At 39.5% G+C, this 26987-nt stretch overlaps 1 long non-coding RNA gene across 1 annotated transcript in view; it reads left to right on the plus strand.

Moving 5' to 3' along the window:
- Positions 1-10922: 10922 nt before the first annotated feature.
- The window catches only part of LOC127493012 (uncharacterized), a 34466-nt gene continuing 18401 nt past the window's right edge, over positions 10923-26987 (plus strand). The window contains exon 1 of the long non-coding RNA XR_007922897.2: positions 10923-11191. This is a non-coding gene — a long non-coding RNA (uncharacterized lncRNA). The remainder of the gene's footprint in view (positions 11192-26987) is intronic.

The following is a 26987-nucleotide window of genomic DNA, read 5'->3' on the forward strand; positions in this document are numbered from 1 at the left end:
TTCCTAAGTTTGCATCTAATAAAATAGAAAAGCAGCCTTCTTGACAGAAAGTGGGCTTCCTAAAGGCAGCAGCAGAGCCAAGCTGTGCAGTACACAGTACTGTACATTCAGTCACCAGGCTGTGTTGACATGGTGCAATAAATGGGGCTCTACTCTTGCTACTGCTGCCACTATCAACTAATGGAAGAATTTCAAAGATACATTTTCCAGGACCAATATTTTAATGGCTTTTCTTGATTCTGGTGGTTCACTCTAGGAAAGTACAGATAGCTCCTGGCAGAACATCTAGAAGGATCATCCACAGACATTTGAATGCCATTGTGGGGCTGCCAGGAATGTGTGCAAGTATTTTTCACAATCTCAAAATTGCCACATTGGTTAGAAGGTGGATATTTTTAATCATTTTTCTTGTTGAAGCTAATCCTTGATCTTGTTGTGTTTTACTTTATTTTCATTCATTCTTCTTAAAGAAGGTTCTCTTGGTAGTCAAGGGTCCACCATTTATAATAGAATTTTTTTCTTGGTTATCCATGAAGAGATACAGAGGTAAGCAGCACATCTTAGTTGTCTGTGTTTTATCCAATTTTTCTAGTTTTTTCCCATTTAACTATAGTTTTTGTTTCATTGGTAGTGCACAACATGCACATAGGAAGCAAACTGGAAAAAAATGCTAGAGGAAAACATTAAGAATACAGCTCTCATTAAGCCACCAACTGCTATGCCAGCAATCTATAGGTGCACCGGTTTGAGTCTCAGCTGCTTCACTTCCTATCCAGCCCCCTGCTCATGACCTGGGAAAAGCAGCAGAGAATGGCTGAAGTGTTTGAACCCCACCCATCAATGTAGGATGGTCTAAAGCCACCAACACTCACAGCAGCTAAGTGGTATATGGATATTCTAGATTGGTAAAAGTAACCTGGTTTTATGCAGCAGCAGAATTTGGAATTACAAAACTCAGAGCTAATGCAGAGCTGGCTCTACATGTGACAGATAAGGTTGGCATCTATGTGAGCAATTTAAAGAGTCAGTATTTCTATGCCAGGAAGATCACATGCTATCTGCATTCCTTTACAAGAACATTGAAGGCTTAGGTCTTCGGTTTCATTTTTAGACACTCCAGACTTTTCATTTCATGTAAGTCTTTGATTCACTAAATCTACCTTCCTTTCACTCATCCGTACCCATCTCGGTCTTGTTCTTCACTAGTATTTTTATTGAACTGTTTCCCACCATATTGCCATAGTTTTGACATCTTTTCTAATTGGAGGCCTTTCATGACATCTTGAATTAGATACCCCTTCTATCCTTCCTAACACACCTTCAAACTGCTTTTCATAGTACTCTTTAGAATATGTTTTACTGGGTGGTTGGATTATTGATAAATGCATCTTGGTAGACTACCAATTCTATGATGGCAAACATTATAATTGTGTTCACTGTTGTATTTCAGTACCTGGCATATAGTAAGAGCATGCATAATGTATATGTGAATATGCACAAAATAAAGGAAAGGATAACTAAAAATTTCCATTGTTATGGAGAACAAAGATAGATATCTGTTGAATTTTATAGTATTACAAACTATAGATTAACATGCACATACAAAAGGATGCCCTCTGTTACAAAGGTAAGTTTTTAGCACAATTAGGAGAGGACTAGACAGTGAATTCCAGTGAGTTGGCTACAGATTTCTGGGGTAAGTGGCTTTGGAATTATTAGTATGTTCCCAGAATCTATGAGTACAGTAAACACTGCTTAGGTTACCAATTTATCCTTCATACAATATTGAATCTAATTTTTTAAAAATTAATATAATTTATTTAATAATTTTTTAAATCAGTTTTCTGATGCATGCAGCTATTGTAATGCCTAATAGCATGTAGCTTTATATGTAAGAATGTTTACCATCAGGATAGTGTTTATCATCATGCATAGTCCCAAAGGAAGTTAAAAGTATCATTGGAGAGGTGTATAATAAAGGCCAATACAGGGCCGGCGCCATGGCGCACTAGGTTAATCTTCTGCCTGCGGCGCCAACATCCCATATGGGCACCCGGTTGCTCCTCTTCTAGTCCAGCTTTCTGCTGTGGCCCAGGAAGTCAGTAGAGGATGGCCCAAGTGCTTGGGCCCCTGCAACCACATGAGAGACTGGGAGGAGGCACCTGGCTCTGGATCTGCATAGCTCTTGCTATTGCGGCCATTTTGGGGGTGAACCATTGGATGGAAGACCTTTCTCTTTGTCTCTCTCTCTCTCCTGTCTGTAACTCTACCTGTCAAATTAAAAAAAAAAGGCCAATACAGTTTTTGTCTTTATTTAAAAAATGTTTTAATTAATTAATTTATTTGAAAGGCAGAAAAACAGAGAGAGAAGGGGAGAGAGAGAAAGAGAGAGGTATTTTTCATCATTGATTCACTCTTGAAATGCTGGGAACTCCATGTGGGTCTCTCACTTAGGTAGCAGGAGTTCAAGCAATTGGCCATCATCTGCTGCCTTCCCGGGAACATAAATAGGAAGCTGAATTTGAAGCAGAGCAGCTGGAACTCAGACTGGCACTCTGCTATGACCTGTAGGTACTGCAAGCAATGACTTACACTGATGTGCCACAACACCACTTCCAAGTTTTATCTTTAAAAATAAACTAATCAAGCATAGTTTGGGGAGCACTTGTCTCAAGAAGAGGAGAGTCACCTCATCAGAATGGTGCTGGATGCAGGTGCTATAACTGTGTGATGAGGACAGGCATAAGCTTTGGTGCCAGAAGTGCAGGGCTAACTTAGATGACACTATCACCATTCTTATTCCTTTGATTTTTCATTTGTGACAACTAAAACCTCATAGGTTATTGTGGACAGTCAGTGAGATCATATGCAAGTGAAATTCAGTTTGTGGAAAAATAGGATGAGATGTTTATTTTGGTGCAAAAAGTTGAAATTCACACATAATTTTTGTCATATTCATTTTTCATGAGCTTTTTGAATTCCTGTTGTATGTATGAGTGTCAAAAGTTTTTACACCAAAATTAACTTTTCTTTAATTCCATTTTTTCCATGAGGTTTTTTTTTAACTTTTATTTAATGAATATAAATTTCCAAAGTACGGCTTATGGATTACAATGGCTTCCCCCCACCATAACTTCCCTCCCACCTGCAACCCTCCCCTTTCCCACTCCCTCCCCCCTTCCATTCACATCAAGATTCATTTTCAATTCTCTTTATATACAGAAGATCAGTTTAGCATATATTAAGTAAAGATTTCAACAGTTTGCACCCACATAGAAACACAAAGTGAAAAATACTGTTTGAGTACTAGTTATAGCATTAAATCACAATGTACAGCACACTAAGGACAGAGATCCTACACGAGGAGTAAGTGCACAGTGACTCCTGTTGTTGACTTAACAAATTGACACTCTTGTTTATGGCATCAGTAATCACACTAGGCTCTTGTCATGAGTCACCAAGGCTATGGAAGCCTTTTGAGTTCACCAGCTCTGATCATATTTAGACAAGATCGTAGTCAAAGTGGAAGTTCTCTCCTCCCTTCAGAGAAAGGTACCTCCTTCTTTGATGACCTGTTCTTTTCACTGGGATCTCACTTGCGGAGATCTTTCATTTAGGTTTTTTTTTTTTTTTTTTTTTTGCCAGAGTGTTTTGGCTTTCCATGCCTGTAATACTCTCATGGGTTTTTCAGCCAGTTCTGCGTGCCTTAAGGGCTGATTCTGAGGCCAGAGTGCTGTTTAGGACATCTGCCATTCTATGGGTCCGCTGTGTATCTCGCTTCCCATGTTGGATCATTCTCTCCCTTTTTGATTCTATCAGCTAGTATCTGCAGACACTAGTCTTGTTTATGTGCTCCCTTTGGCTCTTAGTCCTATCATTATGATCAATTGTGAACAGAAATTGATCACTTGGACTAGTGAGATGGCATTGGTACATGCCACCTTGATGGGATTGAATTGGAATCCCCTGGTATATTTCTAACTCTACCGTTTGAGGTAAGTCAGCTTGAGCATGTCCCGAATTGCACATCTCTTCCCTCTCTTACTCCCACTATTATATTTAACAGCAATCACTTGAGGTATTCCCCTATATGCGATAGCCTGAGAACAGAGTAAATGTGCAATGACTTTTGGCTATGCCACCACAACACCCACTTCATACTGGGTGTGGATAAAGCTCAGGTAGTTGCTCACTTGATGGATGTGAGAATACTGGACATCTTCATGAAGTGATTTTGTTATATGGAGATTGTATGGGAATGGATTTCACCCATTGCCTCTTCAGGCCTGGGTTTAGATCTGTATATACAGAGCTGAGAATGTAATGATGAACACTACTTCTTATTAAACACTATTTCTCAGAAAGTTTAACAAATGCTAGGATTTGCACACTATTTCAAGATAAATACTATCATTTCATTTTTTAAAGAAGATTATTTACTTGAAAGGCAGAGTTAGAGAGAGAGGCAGTGGTGGAGGGGAAGATGGTGGAAAGGGAGTGAGCACGCAGAATGTCCGGTAAGGGAAGGTTCAAAGAGGGGTGATAATTTGTAGTTTTTAAGGAATGAGAAGCCCTTCCTGAAACTGGGGAGATAGGGTGGACATACGAGGAGAACGCCTGAGGTGCAGGACACCAGCAAGAGTGTGTACACACCAGCGCTGGAAGCCGAGGTGAGACGGGGAGCTCGCCCAGCACAGCAGCAACAGCCACCACTGCCCCTCCCCCAACCCACCCTGGGAGGGACACTGAGACACACATGACTTAGTGGGGGAGGAAATAGAAAACGGAACAGAGTGAGTAACGCCTGTGGAAAGAGTGCACGATTCAGGGGTAACTAATTGAGAGACTGAGTAAGCCAGTATCTCTTGGCGCCTCCTCAGAGCTGCAGCGAGCGGGAAGCAGCCATTTTGTCTGTTTACATTCAGGCTTAAAGGAGAACTGTCTTTGCCTCACACTAACCTTCGGAGGCGGAGCCCAAAGGTGGAGCGGAACTACAGGACACTTCTTGCTCGAGGGAGGGCAGCTCAAAGCCCTTACACCTGTCTACTCAAGTTACAAGAAAAAAAAATTGCATAGTGCCTGCGGGGGAGGGGGGAGGAAGGGCAGGATCCAGAGCTGCAGTGGGCAGAGAGAAACCATCCTGTCTGTTTACGTTCGGGCTGTGTAGAGCAGCCTGCTTACACTGGATATTGGTACAGACTCACAGCAGCCTATAGCAGAGGGATATCAACCTGAAAAACCACCCAGACGGAATGCCAAACAACAAAACAAAAACCCACAATAAGAATATAGAAGAACATATAAACTTGCCAATGGAGCAGGCTAAACCAACCATAACAGAGGCTGAAGAAGAAGAAAGTGAAACCATGCCAGAAAAAGAATTTAGAAAATTAATAATCAGAATACTTAGAAATAATGAGAAACAGTGTCAAGAGTTGAATGAAAAACAAGCCCAAGGATTAGAGATCCTAAAGAGAAGCCAGAATGAAATACTAGAACTGAAAAACTCAATTGACCATATAAAAAACACCGTGGAATCCCTTGGAAATTGAAATGATGAAATAGAAGACCGAATATCAGAATTCGAAGACAAACTTCCAGAAATAATACAGTCAGTTCAAACGCAGGAAGAAGAAATTAAAAAATTAAAAAAGACGGTCGGAGACCTACAAGATTCAATCAAGCGGTGTAATGTTCGGATAATAGGAGTCCCTGAGGGGTTGGAAAGAGAGAATGGATTGGAAGGTGTCTTCAATGAAATAATATCAGAAAACTTCAAACAAAGGCAGCTGGATAACAACACACAAATACAACAGATAGCCAGGACTCCAAACAGAGTAGACCAGAAGAGAAATTCACCACGACACATTGTGGCAACACTCAGTTCAGTGACACACAAAGAACAAATCCTAAAATGTGCCAGAGGAAAGCGACAAATCACATTCAGGGGTAAGTCAATCAGACTCACCCCAGACTTCTCATTGCAAACACTACAGGCAAGGAGACAATGGCATGATATATTTCAAGTTTTAAAAGACAAACAATGCCAACCTAGAATACTATGCCCTGCAAAGCTATCATTTATGAATGAAGGGGAAATAAAGATTTTCCATGACAAACAGAAACTGAAAGAATTTGTATCCACGCGTCCAACCCTACAACACTTGCTCAAAGATGTGCTGCACACAGAAATACAAAAACAAGAACTTCACTACAAATAAAGCGAATGTAGAGTAACCCACAAACAAAGTTTATCAAAATACATAAACAGCTCGTTTCAGGAAACATGAAGGGGAAAAAACAGTACTTAACAGTAATCACATTGAATGTTAATGGTCTTAATTCCACTACAAAGAGACATAGACTAGCTGATTGGATAAAGAAAGAGAATCCATCTCTATGCTGCCTTCAGGAGACACACCTTATCAGCAAAGATGCAAGCAGACTGAAAGTGAAAGGATGGAAAAAGATACTCCAAGCTAACAGAAATAAAAAAAGAGCTGGTGTGGCCATCCTAATATCAGACAAAATAGACTTTAACATAAAAACTATTAAAAGAGACAGAGAAGGGCACTATATAATGATTAAAGGATCTATCCAACAGGAAGACATTACTATTATAAATGTATGCACACCTAATTACAGGGCGCCTGGTTACCTGAAAGAATTACTAAAGGATTCAAAGGGAGATATAGACTCAAATACAATAGTAACAGGGGACTTCAACACCCCACTCTCACCAATGGACAAATCAACCAGACAGAAATTCAACAAGGAAACAACTGAGCTAATTGACGCCATAGACCAAACAGACCTAATAGATATCTTCAGAACCTTCCACCCCACAGACACAGAGTTCACGTATTTCTCCCCAGTACATGGAACATTCTCTAGGATTCATGATATGATAGGCCATAAAGGGAGCCTCAACAAATTCAAAAAAATTGAAACTATACCATGCAGCTTCTCAGACCATAGCGCAGTGAAACTCGAAATCAACAACCCAAGAATCTCTATACCATATGCAAATATATGGAGAATGGACAACATGATCCTAAATGAGCAGTGGGTCATCGAATAAATTAAAAGAGAAATCAAAAGATTTCTAGAAACAAATGAAAATGATAACATAACCTATCAAAACCTGTGGGACATAGCAAAAGCAGTGCTAAGAGGAAAGTTTATAGCAATTAGTGCCTACATCAAGAAGCTGGAAAGGAACCAAACAAATGAACTCTCCATGCACCTCAAAGATTTAGAAAAACAGCAGCAAATCAAGCCCAAATCCAAAAGGAGGAAAGAAATACTAAGGATTAGAGAAGAAATAAACAGAATTGAAACAAACAAAAAATACAAAAGATCAACAAAACCAGGGGCTGGCTCTTTGAAAAAATAAACAAAATCGACACACCATTGGCCCCACTAACCAAAAAACGGAGAGAGAAGACCCAAATCTGTAAAATCAAAGATAGTAATGGAAATGTAACAAGAGACACAACAGAAATAAAAATAATCATCAGAAACTACTACAAAGAGATGTATGCTAACAAATTGGGGAACCTGGAAGAAATGGATAGATTCCTGGACAAATACAACCTTCCTAAACTGAGCCATGAAGATATAGAAAATCTAAACAGACCCATAACCATGGAAGAAATTGAATCAGTAATAAACGCACTACCGAAAAAGAAGAGCCCAAGACTGGATGGCTTCACCGCCGAATTTTACCAGACATTTAGAGAACAACTAACCCCTGTTCTTCTCAAGTTATTCAAAATGATTGAAAGAGAGGGAATCCTTCCAAATTCTTTTTATGAAGTCAATATCACCTTAATTCCTAAGCCCAGAAAGACACAACAGAGAAAGAAAACTACAGACCTATCTCCCTGATGAACATAGATGCAAAAATACTCAACAAAATCCTGGAAAACCGAATCCAACTACACATCAGAAAGATCATTCACTGGGACCAAGTGGGATTTATCCCTGGTATGCAGGAATGGTTCAATATTCGAAAGTCAATCAATGTAATACATCACATTAATAAATTGAGAAACAAAAATCATATGGTTATCTCAATAGATGCAGAGAAAGCATTTGACAAAATACAACACCCTTTCATGATTAAAACCCTAAGGAAAAAAAAAAAAAAACCCTTAGCAAATTGGGGTTAGAAGGAACATTCCTCAACACAATTAAGGCAGTCTATGATAAACCAAAGGCCAGCATCATATTGAATGGGGAAAAGTTGGAGGCATTTCCATTGAAAACTGGCACTAGACAGGTATGCCCACTCTCACCATTGCTATTCAATATAGTCCTAGAAGTGTTAGCCAGAGCCATCAGGCAAGAAAAAGGAATGAAAGGGATACAAATGGGAAAGGAGGAAGTTAAACTATCCCTATTTGCAGATGACATGATACTATATATAGGAGACCCGATAAAATCCTATAAGAGACTACTGGAACTCATAGAAGAGTTTGGTAAAGTAGCAGGATACAAAGTCAACGCTCAGAAATCAACAGCCTTTGTATACACAGCCAATGCCAGGGCCGAGGAAGAACTACTATCAGTCCCATTCACGATAGCCACAAAAACAATAAAGTACCTTGGAATAAATTTAACCAAGGAGGTCAAAGACCTCTATGATGAAAATTACAAAACCTTAAAGAAAGAAATAGGAGACGACACAAAAAAATGGAAAAACCTGCCATGCTCATGGATTAGAAGAATCAATATCATCAAAATGTCCATTCTCCCAAAAGCAATTTACAAGTTCAATGCAATACCAATCAAAATACCAAAGTCATTCTTCAAAGACCTAGAAAAAACGATGCTGAAATTCATATGGAGAAACAAGAGACCCAGAATAGCTAAAGCAATTCTCTACAATAAAAACAAGGCCGGAGGCATCACAATTCCAGACTTCAAGGCATACTACAGAGCAGTTATAATCAAAACAGCCTGGTACTGGTACAAAAACAGATGGATTGACCAATGGAACAGAATAGAAACACCAGAGGTCAATCCAAACATCTATAACCAACTCATATTCGACAAAGGACCTAAAACCAACCCCTGGAACAAAGAAAGCCTCTTCAACAAATGGTGCTAGGAAAACTGGATGTCCACATGTCGCAGTATGAAGCAAGACCCCTATCTTACACCTTATACAAAAATCCACTCAACATGGATCAAAGAACTAGAGATGTGCCACGACACCATGAAACTAATTGAGAGCATAGGGGAAACCCTTCAGGATATCGGAATAGGCAAAGAATTCCTGGAGAAGACTCCACAGGCACGGGTAATCAAAGATAAAATAAACAAATGGGATTACCTCAAATTGAAGAGTTTCTTAACAGCAAGGGAAACAGGAAAGCGAAGAGGCAACCAACAGAATGGGAGACGTTATTCGCAAACCACACAACAGATAAAGGATTAACAACTAGGATCTACACAATGATCAAAAAACATCACAGAATCAAAACAAACAACCCACTCAAGAGATGGGCCAAGGACCTCAATAGACATTTTTCAAAAGAGGAAATCCAAATGGCTAACAGACACATGAAAAAATGCTCAGGATCCCTAGCCATCAGGGAAATGCAGATCAAAACCACAGTGAGATTCCACCTCACTCGGGTTAGATTGGCTTACATACAGAAATCAACCAACAACAGATGCTGGCGAGGATGTGGAGAAAAAGGGACACTAATCCACTGTTGGTGGGAATGCAAACTGGTAAAGCCACTATGGAAGACAGTCTGGAGAATCCTCAGAAACCTGAATATAGCACTACCACAGGACCCAGTCTTCCCACTCCTTGGAATATACCCAAATGGAATTAAAGGGGAGAAAAAAGCCATTTGCACCTCAATATTTGTTGCAGCTCAATTCACAATAGCTAAGACATGGAAGCAACCTAAATGTCCATCAACAGATGACTGGATAAAGAAACTATGGGATATGTACTCTATGGAACACTATACAGCAGTAAAAAATCAATGAAATCCGGGCATTTACAACAAAATGGAGGAAGCTGGAAAATATCATGCTGAGTGAAATAAGCTAGTCCAAAAGGGACAAATATCACATGTTCTCCCTGATCGATGGCAGCTAAATGAGCACCTAAAATGATACCCATTGAAGTGAAATGGACACTATGAGAGAGAATGACATGAGCAGCCCTTGTCTAGACTGTTGAGGAACAACTTACTATTTTGTTCCTTTAATATTTTTGTTGTTGTTGTTGTTTTGTTGCTTGGTTTGCTCTACACAAGACCACTAGTTGAATTCTGCAATCAATGCACAACCATTCTTAAGCGTTTAAAAATTAACAGAAAATTGATCTCTGTGAAACATAGGAGTGGGAATAAGAGAGGGAGGAGATATATAGGATGGCACATACTCACTCAGGCCTACCTCCAATAGTGGAACTAGAAATGTGCCAGGGGATTTCAACTCAACCTTACCAAGGAGGCAGGTACCAATGCCAGCACACTTGGTAAAGTGATAAGTATAAATACACAACTGATCAAAAAGATAGGGTAAGTGTCGAAGAGATTACACAAATAAGACCAGTGTAAGCAAATAATGAAAGATAGAATCAAAAGAGAGAGAATGATCTTGCGGGGGAAGCAGGACACACAGCAGACTCATAGAATGGCAAGTGCCCAAAGCAGCACTCCTGCCTCAGAATCAACCCTTGGGACATTCGGATCTGGCTCAAAGGACCATGAGAGTCTCACAGCCATGGAAAGCCATGACACAGTGGCAAAAATCAATCTAAATGAAAGATCCTGGTAAAAAAGACCCCAGCAGAAGGATCAGCCCATCAAGGAGAGAGGCGCCTTTCTCTGAAGGGAGGAAGGAAACTCCACTGTGATATGGCCTTGACTAAACAAATTCAGAGTTGGTGAACTCAAGGGGCTTCCATAGCCTAGACAGCTCATAGCAAGTTTCTCGGGTGATTGCTGACATCATAAATAAGAGTGCCAATTGTTAAATCAACAACGGGAGTCACTGGGTTCATTCTCCCCACGTAGGATCTCTGTCCTTAATGTGTTTAACTATGAAACTCAAAAACAACACTACTAGTTGAACAATACCCTATACCTGGTTCGGTTGTGAGTGCAGCCTGTTGAAATCCCTGCTTAGTATTTACTAAGTTGTTCTTCAGTATATGAAGGTAAATGAAAATGAAATGTGATGAAGGGCGGGATGGGAGAGGGAGTGGTTGAGGGGAGGGCCATGGGAGGGAGGGAGGTTTGGGGGGAAGCCACAATACAAAAGTTGCATTTTATATTCTACTTAAAACTATTGGTTGAACTCTGTAATTAATACACAATTACTCTTAGGTGTTTAATTAATGCTATAACTAGTACTCAAATAGTATTTTACACTTTGTGTTTCTGTGTGGGAGCAAAATGTGGAAGTCTTTACTTAATATACGCTAAATTGATCTTCTGTATATAAAGATAATTGAAAATTAATCTTGATGTGAAGGGGAAGGGGAGAGGGAGAGGCAGACGGGAGCATTGTGGGTGGGAGGGAAGTTATAGGGGGGAGGAAGCTATTGTAATCCATAAGCTGTACTTCGGAAATTTATGCTCATTAAATAAAAAAAAAAAAAAGAAAATCAGTTACCAATAAAAAAAAGAGAGAGAGAGAGAGAGAGAGGCAGTGAAATAGAGAGAGATCTTCCATGCACTGATTCACTCTCCAAATAGCCACAATAGTCAGGGATAGGCCAGGCTGAAGCCTGGATCCAGGAACTTCATCTTTGCCTCCCACCTGGGTACTGAGGCCCAATCATTTGTCCCATCCTCTGCTGCTTTCCCAGGTGCATTAGCAGGAATTTATATTGGAAGTGGAGCAATCAGGATTTCATCTGCTGCCCTTATGGGATGACAGCATTGCAGGCAATGGCTTAAATCACTATGCTACAACACTGGCCCAAAACATTATTATTTCTGTTTTACATATAAGAGAAATAGGTGCAGAGAAATCAAAGGATTTGCCAAAGAAAATATAGTCATGAAGTGATAGTGTCAAGATTGGACCCAAATTCATCTAGCTGAATGCAAATTCTAAGATTAATTTTACAAAAGTGAGAGGAAAAATAAAGCCCAGACCTCAGCATTGCCTTTTCTTTTCATCCTGCCCTGTTAGGAAAGTATTACCCTACCCTCAGAGAAAGTGCATGTCCTCTGTAACATAAGGGTGGGAAGGAGAATAATTATAATCCAACTGAAAAGTAATTTTGTGATTTTCCCATGGCCATAGTATCCAGGGTAATTCTACACCGAATCTCTTTTCAGCTTCATGAAGTGCTGTGGAATGGATGTGGTTTGGGTACCTTTTTCCCCATAGCCTCACCAGAATTTATTGTTTGTTGATATCTGTATGAGAAGCATTCTAACTAGGATGAGGTGAGACCTCATTGTGGGTTTTATTTGCATTTCCCTGAAGGCTAGTTATCTTGAGCATTTTCTCACATGCCTGTTGGCCATTTGAATTTCATCTTTTGAAAAATGCCTGTTCAATACTTTTTCCCATTTCTTCTTATTTTTAAAAAGGATTTCTTTATTTATGTGAAAGGCAGAGTTACAGAAAGAAAGAGAAGGAGAGTCAGAAAGAGATCTATCTGCTGCTTCACCCTCGAAATGGCAGGACTGAGCCAGGCCAAAACCAGGAAACAAGAACTTCTAGCTCTCCCACATGAGTGTGGGGCAAAAGCACTTGGGCCATCCTCCAATCTTTTTCCAGGAACATTAACAGACAGCTGGATTCAAAGTGGAGCAGCCAGGACTAGAATTGGCACCCAGCCAGGACCTAGAATTGGCCTGGTTCTGCAGGCCAGGGCTTTAACCTGCTGAGCCATACTGCTACCCTCCTTTGCCCATTTCTTAACTAGATTGTTAGTTATGTTGCTGTTGAGGTTCTTGATCTTTATAGATTCTGGATATGAATCTTTATTATTTTTATACTCTGCAAATATTTTCTCCCCTTCTGTCAATTGCCTCTTCACTTTGCTGAGTTTCCTTTACAATGCAGAAACTTCTCAGTTTGTTGTAATCACGTTTATTTTTTTCTTGGATTACCTGTGCTTCTGGGGCCTTTTCCAAGAAGTCTTTGCCTATACCATTGTCTTGCATAGTTTCCCCAATGTTCTCTTTTAATAATTTGATGGCATCAGGTCATAGATTTAGATCTTTAATCCATTTTGAGTTGATTTTTGTATAAGCTATAAGGTAAGGGTCTTGTTTCATGCTTCTGCATGTGGAATCCCTTTTTCTGATCACCATTTGTTGAAAAGACTGTTCTTTCTTAAGGGATTGTTTTTAGATCCTTTGTCAAATACTAGTTGGTTGTAGATGTGTGGATTGGTTCCTGGGGTTTCTATTCTGTTCCATTGGTCTACACTTCTATTTTTCGCCAGTACCAGGCTGTTTGGTTTATAACTGTCTTGTAGTATGTTTTGAAATCTGGTATTATGATGACTCTGGCTTTGTTTTTGTTGTTTAAGATTGTTTTAGACATTCAGGGTCATTTGTGTTTCCATATGCATTTTAGCATCATTTTTCTAGATCTGAGAAGCATGTCATTGGTATTTTGACTAGTATCACATTGAATCTATAAATTGCTTTTGGTAGTATGAACATTTTGATGATACTGATTCTTTCAATCAATGAACATGTGAGATTTTCCCATTTTTTAGTGTTTTCTAATTCTTTTTGTAATATTTTATAGTTTTTCTCATATAGATATTTGCCATCCTTGGTTAAATTTATTTCAAGGTATTTAATTTTTTTGTAACTATTGTGAATGAGATTGATCTTGGAAGTTCTTTCTCAGCCAAGGCGTTGTCTGTATATACAGAAGCTATTGACTTTTGCATATTAATTTTATATCCTACCACTTTACCAAACTATTTTATGAGTTCTGATAGTCTACATATAGTTTTTTGGGTCCCAATTATAGAATCATGTCATCTGCAAAAAAGGGATAGTTTGACTTCCTCCTTCTCAATTTGTATCACTTTGATTTCCTTTTGTTGCCTAATTGGCTTGGCTAAAACTTCCATAACTATATTAATAACAATGGTGAAAGCAGGCATCTTTGTCTGGTTCTGGATCTTAGTGGTAATGCTTCCAACTTTTCCCCATTCAAGCAGATGCTGGCTGTGGGTTTGTCACAAATTGCCTTGATTGTTCCTTCTACACCCAGTTTGCTTGAGGTTTTTATCATGAAAAGATGTTGTATTTTATCAAATGCTTTCTGTGCATCTATTGAAACAATCATATAGTTTTTATTCTTCAGTTTGTTGATGTGATCAATCACATTTATTGATTGAATATGTGGAACCATCTCTGTATACCAGGGATAAATTCAACTTGGTCCAGGTGAATGATCTGATGTGATGTTGGACTTGACTAGCTAGTTTTGTTAAGGATTTTTGCATCTATGCTCATCAATGATATTTGTAAATAGTTCTTTTTCTTTGTTGTTTCTCTTTCTGTTTTTGGAATGAAGGTGATGCTGGCCTTATAGAAGGATTTTGGGAGGATTCCATTTCTTTCAATTGCTTTGAATAGCTTGAGAAGAATTGGAATTAGCTCTTTGAAAGTCTGGTAGAATTTGGCTAGCACTGTGGTGCAATGCTTTAAAAGTATGGTCGAATTCAGCAGTGAAGCCATCTCATCTTGGGCTTTTCTTTGTTGGTAAGGTCTTTATTATTGATTCAATCTCCATCTTGGTTATTTGTTTAGGTTTTCTATGTCTTCATGAGTCAATTTTGGTAAATTGTATATGTCCAGAAATCTATCAGTTTCATCTAGTTTCTCTAACTTGTTGGCATATAGTTGTTTGTAGTAACTCCTGATGATTACATTTATTTCTTTTGTATCTGTGTTATGTCTCCTTTTTCATCTCTGATTTTATTGATTTGGGTCTTCTCCCTTTTTTTATTGGTGAGTTTGCTGAATGATGTATCGATTTTGTTTATTTTTTTTTCCAAAACCAGCTCTTCATTTCACTGATCTTTTGTATTTTTTTTTATTTTGCTTTCAATTTTTAAAATTTCTTCTTTAATTTTATTTAGTTATTTCCTTCTACTAATTTTGGATTTGATTTGTTGTTCTTTTTCCAGATCCTTGAGATGCATTGATAGCTCATTTATTTGGTGCCTTTTCAATTTCTTGATGTAGACACCAGTTGCTGTAACTCTCACTGCTTTTACTGTGTCCCATAAGTTTTGACATGTTATATTGTAATCATCATTCATTGCTAGTAATTTTTTTATTTCTCTTTTGATTTCTTCTATGACCCACTGTTCATTCAGGAGCATGTTGTTTAGTCTCTGTGTGTTTGCATATGTTCTAGGGATTCTTGAGTTGTTACCTCTCAGCTTCATTCCATTGTAGTCAGAAAAGATGCTTGGTATGACTTCAGTTTTTTTCTTCAATTTGCTAAGACTTGCTTTATAGGCTAGCATATTGTCTGTCCTAGAGAAAGTTCCATGTGCTAATGAAAAGGATGTGTATTCTGCAATTGTGTGATGAAAGATTCTGTAGTTATCACTAGGTCTGTTTGGTTTATAGTATAGATTAGCTCAGCTATTATTTGTTGATTTTCTGTCTAGTTGATCTGTCCATTGATGAAAGTAGGGTCTTGAAGTCCTCCATTACTATTGAGTTGGAGTCTATGTCTCTATTTAGATACACAACATTTGTTTTAAATAGCCAGGGACCTTGGCATTGGGTGCATATGCATTTATTATAGTAGCATCTTCTGTTGAATTGTTTCTTTAAGCATCACATAATGTGCTTCTCTCTCTCTCTTTCTTTGAAAGATTTATTTATTTATTTGAAAGGCAGAGTTACAGAGGGATGAGAAGAGAGAGAGATAGACCTTCTATCTGATGTTTCACTCTCCAAATGGCTGCAACAGGCAGGGTTGGGCCAGACTGAAGCCATGAGTTTCTTCTGGGTCGCCCATGTAGGTGCTGAGCCCCAAGCACTTTGGTCATCTTCCTTTGCTTTTCCCAGGCCATCAGAAGGGAGGTGAATCAGAATTGGAGCCACCAGGACTCAAACCTTTGCCCAAATTGGATGCCAGTGCTGCAGTCCATGACTTAACCCGCTGTGCCACAGTGCTGGCCTCCTTTTTTGGTCACTTTTAACAGTTTTCATGTTAAATTCCATTTTGTCTTATACTAGGATAGCTACATCTGCTTGTATTTAAATTTTGTTAGCATGGAATATCAGTTTCCACCCTTTCACTTTCAGAGTGTATGTATCTTTGTTGGTGAGGTGCATTTCTTGAATGCAGCAAATAGCTGGGTCTTGTTTCTAATCCATTCAGCCAGCATGTATCTCCTACTTGGAGTATTTAGGCCATTTGCATTGAAGTTTACTGTTACTAAGTAATGACTTGGTCATGCTATTTTTCCTTAAATATTCTTATTATTTGTTTTGGATTTCTTTGGTACTTTTACTGGGAGATTTTCTGCCTTCACATTCTTTCATATTGAGGGTTATCTTTCTGTGTTTCTCTGTATAGCAGATCTTTAAAAATGATTTGCAAGGCTAGATGAGTGGTGACAAATTTTTTCAGTTTCTGTTTGTTATAGAAGGTCGTTATTTCACCTTCATTCATAAAAGAGAGCTTTTCAGGGTAGAATATTCTGGGTTGATTTTTTTTAATATGGACTGTATCTTGTCATTCTCTCCTAGGCTGTAGTGTTTCTGATGAGAAGTCAGCAATGGATCTAATTGTAGATCTTCTGAATGTAATCTGCAGTTTCTCTCATGAACATTTTAGAATATTTTCTTTATGTTTTAATGTTGAAAGTTTGACCACACTGTATCATGGTGAAGATATTTTCTGGCCATATCTATTAGGAGGTCTATATGTCTCAAGTCCTTGGGCATCCCTTTATTTTTCCAAATTAGGAAGTTTTCTGTAATTATTTCACTGGGTAATACTTGTAATGCATTCTCTATTTACACAACTTCAGTAACGCTTGACACCTGCATTTTGAGTCATTTAATAGTATCCCATAAATATTGAACATTATTTTTAATTTTTCTATTTTGTTCCTTTCCTTTTTTGGTCTGAGATATTTCCAAAGATTTGTCTTCTAGCTCAGATATCCTTTCCTCATAAATTTTTTATCATTGCTTCTGAGTAATCCTATGATGATTTTTTGAAATTCATTTTCAGGCATTTCATCAATCTCTTTATCTTCACATTCTACTATTGAAGTGTTGTGTTCTTTAGGGGAGTAAGGTTGTCTTATTTATTTTTGTTTCTTGAAATTCTGTTTATTTTTAGGAATTTGTGGAAATGCTAGTTGGTTTTCTTCCCTGATGGATTTTTTTCTTTGAACTATGCTTCTGTGTCTTAGTGGAGTTTCTACTTTTTCAGTCAGTGCTCAGTGTCATGTGCTGGGTGTGGCCAGGGAGCTCTGGTCATTTCTTCACTGTGGGGTTAGTATCCAGGGTGACAGTCAAGTTGGGCATGGTAGATTTCCTCTGTTGTCAGCAGGGGAGAGTGTATGACTACCTCTGTTGGTGTAAACATACCCTCATTTCCTCCCTTCCATGGTGATCAATGCCGGTGGTTAGCCCACAGTAGGTACAACGCTCAAGTGTACTGAGGCATGAACTCCACAAAGAATCTGTGCAGTCCTCAATGTGAACACAGAACCATAAGCAATGACTCACTCCAAACATTTAGGGAGCTCTGTGCCTCTGACAACAGACACAGTGATAGTCCAGAGACCCAGGTACACCCCACACTTTTTCATGTAGCCACACAATTCCCACAGTCACGGTGTGCAATGTTCCCACAGTCATGGAATGCAGAGGATCCACTCTGTCCTGCTAACCTGCTCTGTCCATGGAAAACACAGAAACAGTCTCAGAGCCCACTGCCTGTGGTGCTCCATCTTGGCTGTTTGAGCTCTGGACTCTGTGATACGTTGAGATGCTAGGCGTACCTCACAGGCTTATGTGGATGTCTGACCCCTTGTCAATCCTCCCAGCCAGACTCAAAGTAAGAGAGGAATGTGGATTTTTCCCTTTGGTAAAATTCCCTGATCACTCTCTCATACAAAAGCCACCGCAGCCTCCACTTGTGTCAAAATGATGACTCCTCACCACCACTTGCTGGGCACCCTTGTTGTGGGAGATGAAAAGAAAGAAACAGATTAGGCCCCAGGTAGGGCTCCAGGCAGGACTCAAAGACAGTATAGTCCACAAGGGTCTCCCTCAGGCAATATCACCAGTGGCACAGGCTGCCACAGTCTGCTCTAACCTTGCTCTCCAAAGCTGGCATGTCATCCAGTTTTCAGGTGCAGGGATTGTGTGTGGTGTCTGCACTTGTTGCTATGTGTTGGCAGCTTCTACACTACTCCACTGCATCCTTCTTCCTTCTGTAGAATTTTCACTGCAAACTTCTCTCCAGCTCTCCCCTGGAAATGTACTTCCTCCACTTTTTTTCTGCTTTTTCCTGTCATCTAAAGCAGTACATCCTTTCACTATTCAGTCATCTTGGAATCCTCACTCTTTGTTTTTTATATCATATAAATAATAAAGTTTTTTGTATATAAAAATGATACCACTGTTTAAAGACTGCTATTAAAACTAAATTTTGGAAATGAAAGCAGTAATCATTAAAGTTTAATAATCTTATATCTATTTCATTTTTTATGATGCCTTATGTATCTGTTAGGCATCTCTTTGTGGTATGAAATATTGGGAAAAAGGTGTATTTAGCACTAGTCATTTTTCAGTGTCAGCTTTTAAAAAGAGATTTATTTATTGGAAAGACAGAATGACATAGGGAGAGGGAGAAACAGAGAGAGAGAGAGAACTTCTGCCTGCATGTTTATTCTTCAAATTGCTGCAATGGCCCTGGTTGAAACCAGGAGACTGGAACTCCATTTGTATCTCCCACATAGACATCAGGGGCCCCTTTCACTACTTTTCCAGGTGCATTAGAGGGTAGCTGGATTGGAATTAGAGCTGCTAATCCCTGAACTTGCATTCTGATTATGAACGCTGGTAATGCAGGTGGTTGCTTGAACTGTTGGGCCACAACACTGGTCTCAGTGAGAACTTTTATTAGTGTTTAATTAATTTGTTCCTATGATGTAAATTTTATCAATACTCATAATATTTTCTGACATAAATGCCTTATAATCAAGGTACATCTTAACTCCTCTTTCATAGACCAACATAACAGAGAATTTCAGTGCTAGAAGGGGTGTTAATGCTTGCAAGAGCTGTGTTTTTTTTTTTTTTTTGATGTTCAGTGTAGAATATGATTTTTGAGCTATCAAAATAGTTCAGCGAGAGCCGGCGCCGTGGCTCAATAGGCTAATCCTCCACCTTGCGGCGCCGGCACACCGGGTTCTAGTCCCGGTCGGGGCGCCGGATTCTGTCCCGGTTGCCCCTCTTCCAGGCCAGCCCTCTGCTATGGCCAGGGAGTGCAGTGGAGGATGGCCCAGGTGCTTGGGCCCTGCACCCCATGGGAGACCAGGATAAGCACCTGGCTCCTGGCTCCTGCCATCGGATCAGCGCGGTGCGCCGGCTGCAACGGCGGCCATTGGAGGGTGATCCAACGGCAAAGGAAGACCTTTCTCTCTGTCTCTCTCTCACACTGTCCACTCTGCCTGTCAAAAATAAAAAAATAAAAAAAATAAAAAAAATAGTTCAGCGATTTAAATCTGTTAAATGATCTAGTTGAGATTAATTATGCAAAAACAAGAAGATAATGTATATTTCCAGATCATATTCAAGCAGCATGAAATATTTTGTTTTTATTTATGGAAGGGGTATTCTCTCAGGGGATGCAAATGATTTTAAAATCTAGTTTATTTGAAATCAATGGATTATGGCATTGACAATATATACCCAAACTTGTACAGTGCTAGTTTTGGTGTAGTATGATAGAGAAATATAGGAAGAAGAATAAGGCTAAACTGGGAAACTGCTTAACAATTTTCATTTTTCATCATGTAATCAGATAAAGGAATTTCCAGGAATTGTAGGAGTCCTTAGCTTCTGATCAGATTGGCCTTGAGGGTGCATAATACAGCACAGAGGAAATCTAACTTTTGACTCAATTGATAATTATGAAAAGTCTGGAAGCAGCTATTTTTCCCCTAACTTATGTGCCCCACCCCAACTCTGTCTTCATTCTCTTTTCTCTTTCTTTACATGTGGCTTTCCAGTTTTACTTGGGTTTCTGTGAAGGACTTGAGAGAACTGTCACTCTCCTTCCTTCTCTTTACTTACCTGTATAGTTAAATTGCTGGTCATAATAGCATCATCCTTTAGTATGGAATGTGGTGAGGTGATTTATATAGTGCTTTTACATACATTTTAACTAAATTGTGACAAAAATGGGTTAGGCAGAACTAATATTGTTAATCAGATGATGTTCACAAATGATGAAAATGAAGATTCAGGAAGCGAAATGTTTTTAAGTTGACACCTAAGGAATAACAGACTGGGATCAAAGCAAGATATGTTTTCAAGGCCGGCGCTGTGGCTCACTAGGCTAATTCTCCGCCTTGCAGCGCCAGCACACCAGGTTCTAGTCCCAGTCGGGGCGCCGGATTCTGTCCCGGTTGCCCCTCTTCCAGGCCAGCTCTCTGCTGTGGCCAGGGAGTGCAGTGGAGGATGGCCCAAGTCCTTGGGCCCTGTACCCCATGGGAGACCAGGATAGTACCTGGCTCCTGCCATCGGATCAGCACGGCGTGCCAGCCACAGCGTGCCGGCCACAGCGTGCCGGCCGCGGCGGCCATTGGAGGGTGAACCAAAGGCAAAGGAAGACCTTTCTCTCTGTCTCTCTCTCTCACTGTCCACTCTGCCTGTCAAAAAATTAAAAAAAAAAGATATGTTTTCAAAATCTTTAAAGCATAGAATTTGTTTTCCTCTATTAACAATTAATTTAGTTTTACTATGAAATGTTAGAAAAAATAACAAAGTGAGAAAAGTTCACTCATATTCCCATTGCCATAAGGTAATAATTATTTAGTTCTTTCTGTTCAATTTTTTTAAAAATAAATAGGGATTTTTTTGGTCGGTTGCATTTATGCCTGTGTCCTCTATTTTTCTGGTTGGCATTTTCAACTAAGCATTTTTTAAAAGATTTTGTTTATTTATTTGAGAAGTAGAGTTACAGAGAGAGAGAGAGGAAGAGACAAAGAGAAAGGTCTCCCATCTGCTGCTTTACTTTCCAAATGGCCACAATGACTAGAGCTGGACTGATCTGAAGTCAGGAACCAGAAACTTGTTCTAGGTCTCCCACATGGGTGCAGGGGCCCAAGCACTTGGGTCATCTTCTACTGTTTTCCCAGGCCAAAGCAGAGAGCTGGATCGGAAGAGAAACAGCTGGCACCTGTATAGGATACCAGCACCACAGACAGAAGCTTAGCCTACTAGGCCACAGCGCCAGCCCCCAACTAAGTATTTTACAATGTTATTACAAAATATTTTGACTTGAACCTAGTCTGTAATTACAACTCCAATGTGATCCAATTTGTTCCTTGTCATCTATGATCCCCAAACTTGACCTTTCTCATTTAGTAAATTGTTTCATCAGTAGACTTAAGACTACATTTTAACAGATTGGTTTATAATCCTCCTTTAAATTAAGTGGACTCTGACAGTATACAAAAAGGCGAAGTATTTATTTACTTCATATTCTGAATTACAGTCTTTATTATATATTATGAAGTAGCAATAGCAGACAGTAATATTTAGCTAGATATCATGAGTCATTGGGCAATAGGAATGTAACAATAGATCAGTGAATTAAGGAAAAATGTACAATCATTGAAATACAAAAAAATTCTTAAAAGCTTTGTGACTGTCAATAAATTGCAAGACACTTTAGAAAGGCTTTTAACAGCTCAAGATTTACAAAGATAAGAAACTTTTGCTCAGGCAAGGACATATATTTAAACAGTACAAAAACAGATGTTTGATCCAGTTTATTTTAATTTCTCATTTCTTTGCAATGCATATTGAATATTGAAAGCATTTTTATCTCCTTTTTCTGAAATGTGCATTTCTTGGGACAACAATTTGTCACCAAGGCAACCAGATATTTGCTTTGAATCCTGGACTTTAGGGAAATGCATGTCATTTTAAGTAGAATTTTCCCTCCCTAGCAGAGATGCTTTGAGATTTTACTTTGAATGAAAATGAAACTATTTATAAATCCATTTACCACAAAGCACACACATCCCTTTCTAAGTATTTAGAAGGGTCATTCTCAGAAGTATGATGATTTCAGGTTCTAGGAGCCATTCTTCTCTCCTCTGTCTTTTACACTTGAAACATTAACAATCATAATCAAATTTAGCTTTTGATCCTCACTCACCTATACAAATTGAACTACCTCAATCCTAGTTGAAACACTGAATGTAAATAATAAAGTATTCAAATTGAATAAGAAAGTGAAGCTCTCCACAGTTCTCAGCCTGTAGAGACAATAGCTGGGCAGTTCCGGGCTAAGAAACGCACTTTTTGATGTCAGTGGTTTCAATTTCCCTACTGACTATCAAAAGCAACATTGATGCTTTCTGCCTCACATCTATTGACCATGTTGTGCACGTGCAGCTTCCCAACATCCAGATCTTGCAGGGATCCATGGTCTGCTTTTTAATTTGTAGAGTATTTTCATTTGTTTTGGAAGAGCTGTTGCCTCTGTTTGTCCATGGGAATGTTTGTGATGGACAGTAACTGCTCTGGGACATATACCAAGCCTTCAGCATGAAGTCTACCTTCTTCTCAGGTTGAGCTGGGTTGTTCCGTTTCACACCACTAGCAATATAGTTTGTTGGTTGATTCATTCATTCTAAAGAATATGTCTAGGAAAGTGAGAAAGAAAGAGGTGGGAGCAGAGTTTTGATTATCTGCCTTCTGTGGATTTGAGGAAGAAAATCAAACACATAGGCCTTCTTGTTACCTTCTCAAAAGGAAGTCAGCAGTTATAAACCAAGGATCATGAGTATAAGAAATTTATTAGATTCTCAAACTCATTGACTTTCCCACTTTAATTACTTATTATTCCCTGTCATTCCTAAATTTAACTGCCTAAACAGCGCTTCTGTGAATTGGCCTCCAGAAATTGTCAGAGTAGTGAAGAAATCAGGAGGAAAGTGTACAATGGGTGACCCTAACCAACACTTTAACAATTTGAGAAATATGGAAATAAATATCAAAGAACAGAGTGAGTAACGTTAGTATTAAAAACTAATGGAGAGCCCGGCGCCGCGGCTCACTAGGATAATCCTCCACCTGCGGTGCCGGCATCCCTTGTTCTAGTCCCGGTTGGGGTGCCGGATCATGTCCTGGTTGCTCCTCTTCCAGTCCAGCTCTCTGCTGTGGCCCAGGAGGGCAGTGGAGGATGGCCCAGGTCTTTGGGCCCTGCACCTGCATGGGAGACCAGGAGGAAGCACCTGACTCCTGGCTTTAGATCAGTGTAGCGTGCCAGCCGCAATGTGCCGGCAGTAGTGGCCACTTGGGGGGTGAACCAATGGAAAAAGGAAGACCTTTCTCTCTGTCTCTCTCTCACTATATAACTCTGCCTGTAAAAAAAAAATTAAAAAAAATAAATTAAAAAAAAAAAAAAAAAAACAAAAACTAATGGAGAGTCCGCTGGGTTCCTGAATTCTGTACTTGGAATCTGTACCATGGAAGAAAGGATGAACCTGAACTTGATACACACCAGCACTAATGATAGAAATATCTGCATATCTTGACATCCAGATTCCAAAATTGTCTTCCCCAGGCTGTTCCTGCTTTTCTTAAATGTTCCTTAATGTTTTCTTAAATGGTCCTCCTTGATCAAATCTACAAGATTTTCACAGCAACTCCTTTGACTTCTGATGTTGGGACTGAAGAGACTGAAGTCCCAGTATTTTGTTTGTGTGTGTAAGTGTGTGTGTGAGTGTGTGTGTGTAAGTGTGTGTGTTTATCTAGTAAGGCAGGATGCATAGCATTTAAGAGCAAGGGTGAGCACTTTGAGGTTCAGTTTTTTTTCTTTTTTTTTTTTTTTTTTTTTTTTTGACAGGCAGAGTGGACAGTGAGAGAGAGAGAGACAGAGAGAAAGGTCTTCCTTTGCCGTTGGTTCACCCTCAATGGCTGGCACGGCTGGCGTGCTGCGGCTGACACACCACGCTGATCCGATGGCAGGAGCCAGGTACTTCTCCTGGTCTCCCATGGGGTGCAGGGCCCAAGTACTTGGGCCATCCTCCACTGCACTCCCTGGCCACAGCAGAGAGCTGGCCTGGAAGAGGGGCAACTGGGACAGAATCCGGCGCCCCGACCGGGACTAGAACCTGGTGTGCCGGCGCCGCAAGGTGGAGGATTAGCCTAGTGAGCCGTGGCGCTGGCCTAAAACTCAAATTCTTATAACTTCAGTGCCTATCACAAAGCATTGTGGATTGTGGCACTCAGTGAATGGCTTTTTATGAAGGCTCTAGGTTTTTGGATGAAGGATAATAACAGCTAAAACTTAACAGAGCCATTTCTATGTGCTAGGTTAGTTACACAATTTGAGGGGAATTGATCATTACAATTTTTTTAAAGATTTATTTCTTTAAAGGTAAAGTTAAAGAGAAAGAGGGGAGGACAGAATGAGGTTTTCCATCTGCTGGTTTACTCCAAAGATTACCTCAACAGTCAGGGCTGGGCCAGGCTGAAGCCAGGAGTCAGGAGCTTCTTCCATGTCTGTCATGTGGGTGCAGGGGCCAAGAACTTGGACCATCCTCTGCTGCTTTCCCAGGTGCATTAGCATGGAGCTGGATTGGAAGCAGAGCAGCCAGGTCTTGAACCAGAGCCCATATGGGATGGCAGTGCTGCAGGCAGACTTAACCTGCTATACCACAATGCCCTCCCTGATCATTGCAATTTTGCAGACAAGGAAACTGAAGGCCAGAGATGGTGTAACTTGACCAAGTGGTCCAGCTAAGATTTGAATACTGGTAATCTGACTCCAGAACACCCTCTTAATCTTTATACTCTTTCAATAGTAATTTGTGCAAAGAAGAGGAAACTTTCGTGTCTGCACAAAGCGGGCAAGTGGCCACCAGTGCTTCTGAGATGAATCGTTTTTAGAAGTACTTAATGGCCAATAGCAAATCATGTTCTTCCTCTTCCAGGAAAGTGTGACAAATGGATTTCAGAATGCAGAGAACATTTTTGGAGAAAGATGTGTGAGTCAGATGTTACCACTCTGGTAGTCAACTCTTTTTTTTTTTAAATACATTTATTTGTTTGAAAGGCAAAGTTACAAAGACAAAGAGAGCAAGAGACACAGAGAGAAAGATCTTTGATCCACTGGTTTACCTGTCAAATGGCAACAAAAGCCAGGGCTGGACCAGACCAAAACCATATGCCTGGCATTCCATCTGAGCTCTCTTCCATAGGTGGCAGGGGTCCAGGTACTGGCAACATTTTTGGTTGCTTTCCCAGGTGCACTAGCAGGGAGCTGGATGGGAAGTGGAGCAGCTGAGATTGTTAACTTGCACTCATATGGGATGCCAGAGTCTCAAGACAGTGGCTTAACCCACTACATATTAACACCTAGCCCTAGCAATCAACTCTTGCTGAAGTGTTCTCTTTGTTCTTCACTGAGCAATTAGAAACTCTTGCTGTCCACAACTGAACAACACGAACAGTCACAGAAGTAAACACAACTCATAAAAGTATGGGTGTATTCACATGCCCTCATGTTCGGCTAGTAAGTTTTAGAATGTAGGGCACTTTCTGTTGTCATATTCACACACATACTATTAATGTGTATGATTCACTTGGAATTATGTTTTTTCTCCAGAAGAACTTTATGTTGCCGAGAAGAAGGAGGTGAGTTAATAGAAGGGCCATGAGCTGTAGAAACTGACAGACATATGTTCAAGCCTTGCTCGCTTAAGAATTAATTCCATGAATTTGGTCAAGTTACTTAATTACACTGAGCCTCCAAGGGTGAAAATGCACAACTTGCAAAACTACTATGTATATAATATTTTGAATTCCAAGTGGTTTTTATGGACAACACAAATTACTCGGCTCACCCAAAGTGAGTCTTAACTTCCTTTACCAGTATGGCTGCCCAGAGTTAGCCAGATATTGTAGAGTATTGCAGTTACCTGTTTCTTTTCGGTTTCACAAACCTGAGCATAGGTTCCTTTCAGGATTCCTAGAAACCTCTACTGACAACAACAGTTCCTTGTCTTGAGCATTAAAACATAAAACCTTAGTCCCAGGTGTTCTCAGAATCCTGGGTAGTGTTATTCTGTGAATGAACATAATTTTCTACTATGTAGCAGAATAGAAATGTTAACTTAATAGTTTAATAAGGAGTTATTGAATCTAATGGATCTAATAAGTGTTTGAAATAGTCCCTAAATTATCCTACATGCTAATGTAAATGCTAACTACAGGGATAAGTATCTAATCAACACAGCGACTGCTGTTGAGAGGAGAGTGAACTCTTTTCAACCGCAAGTTTTTCATCTGTGTCTGCCACAGAATTTTAGAGTGCAAGTTGTTTGATTTCCCAGCATTCATGTGCTTCACACAGTTTGTGTGACCAATCATATACATTTCCTGATACATAAAACTTCCAGTACTCAGAGTAAGGAAGTCTTATAAAAACTGAAACAATTTGGTTACTCTGCATTCAGGAATGAGTGGGAAATGTATTAAAATTGGTATCACAGATTTATCTTTCCCCCCCAGAAACCTTTTATTTAAGGTATACAAACTTCACGCATTTCATAAATACAACTTTAGAAACATAGTGATTCTTCCCACCAGTTACCCACCCTCCCACACTCTTTCCTCCTCCCTCTCATATTCCCATTATTATTTTTTTACTAAAATCTATATTTTGAAATGCTATGAAAAATCACTATTTAAATGCATAAAGACTAGTACAAGCTACCCTCTCATTATCAA

This window comes from Oryctolagus cuniculus, chromosome 5, assembly GCF_964237555.1.
Source record: "Oryctolagus cuniculus chromosome 5, mOryCun1.1, whole genome shotgun sequence".
NCBI lineage: Eukaryota > Metazoa > Chordata > Mammalia > Lagomorpha > Leporidae > Oryctolagus > Oryctolagus cuniculus.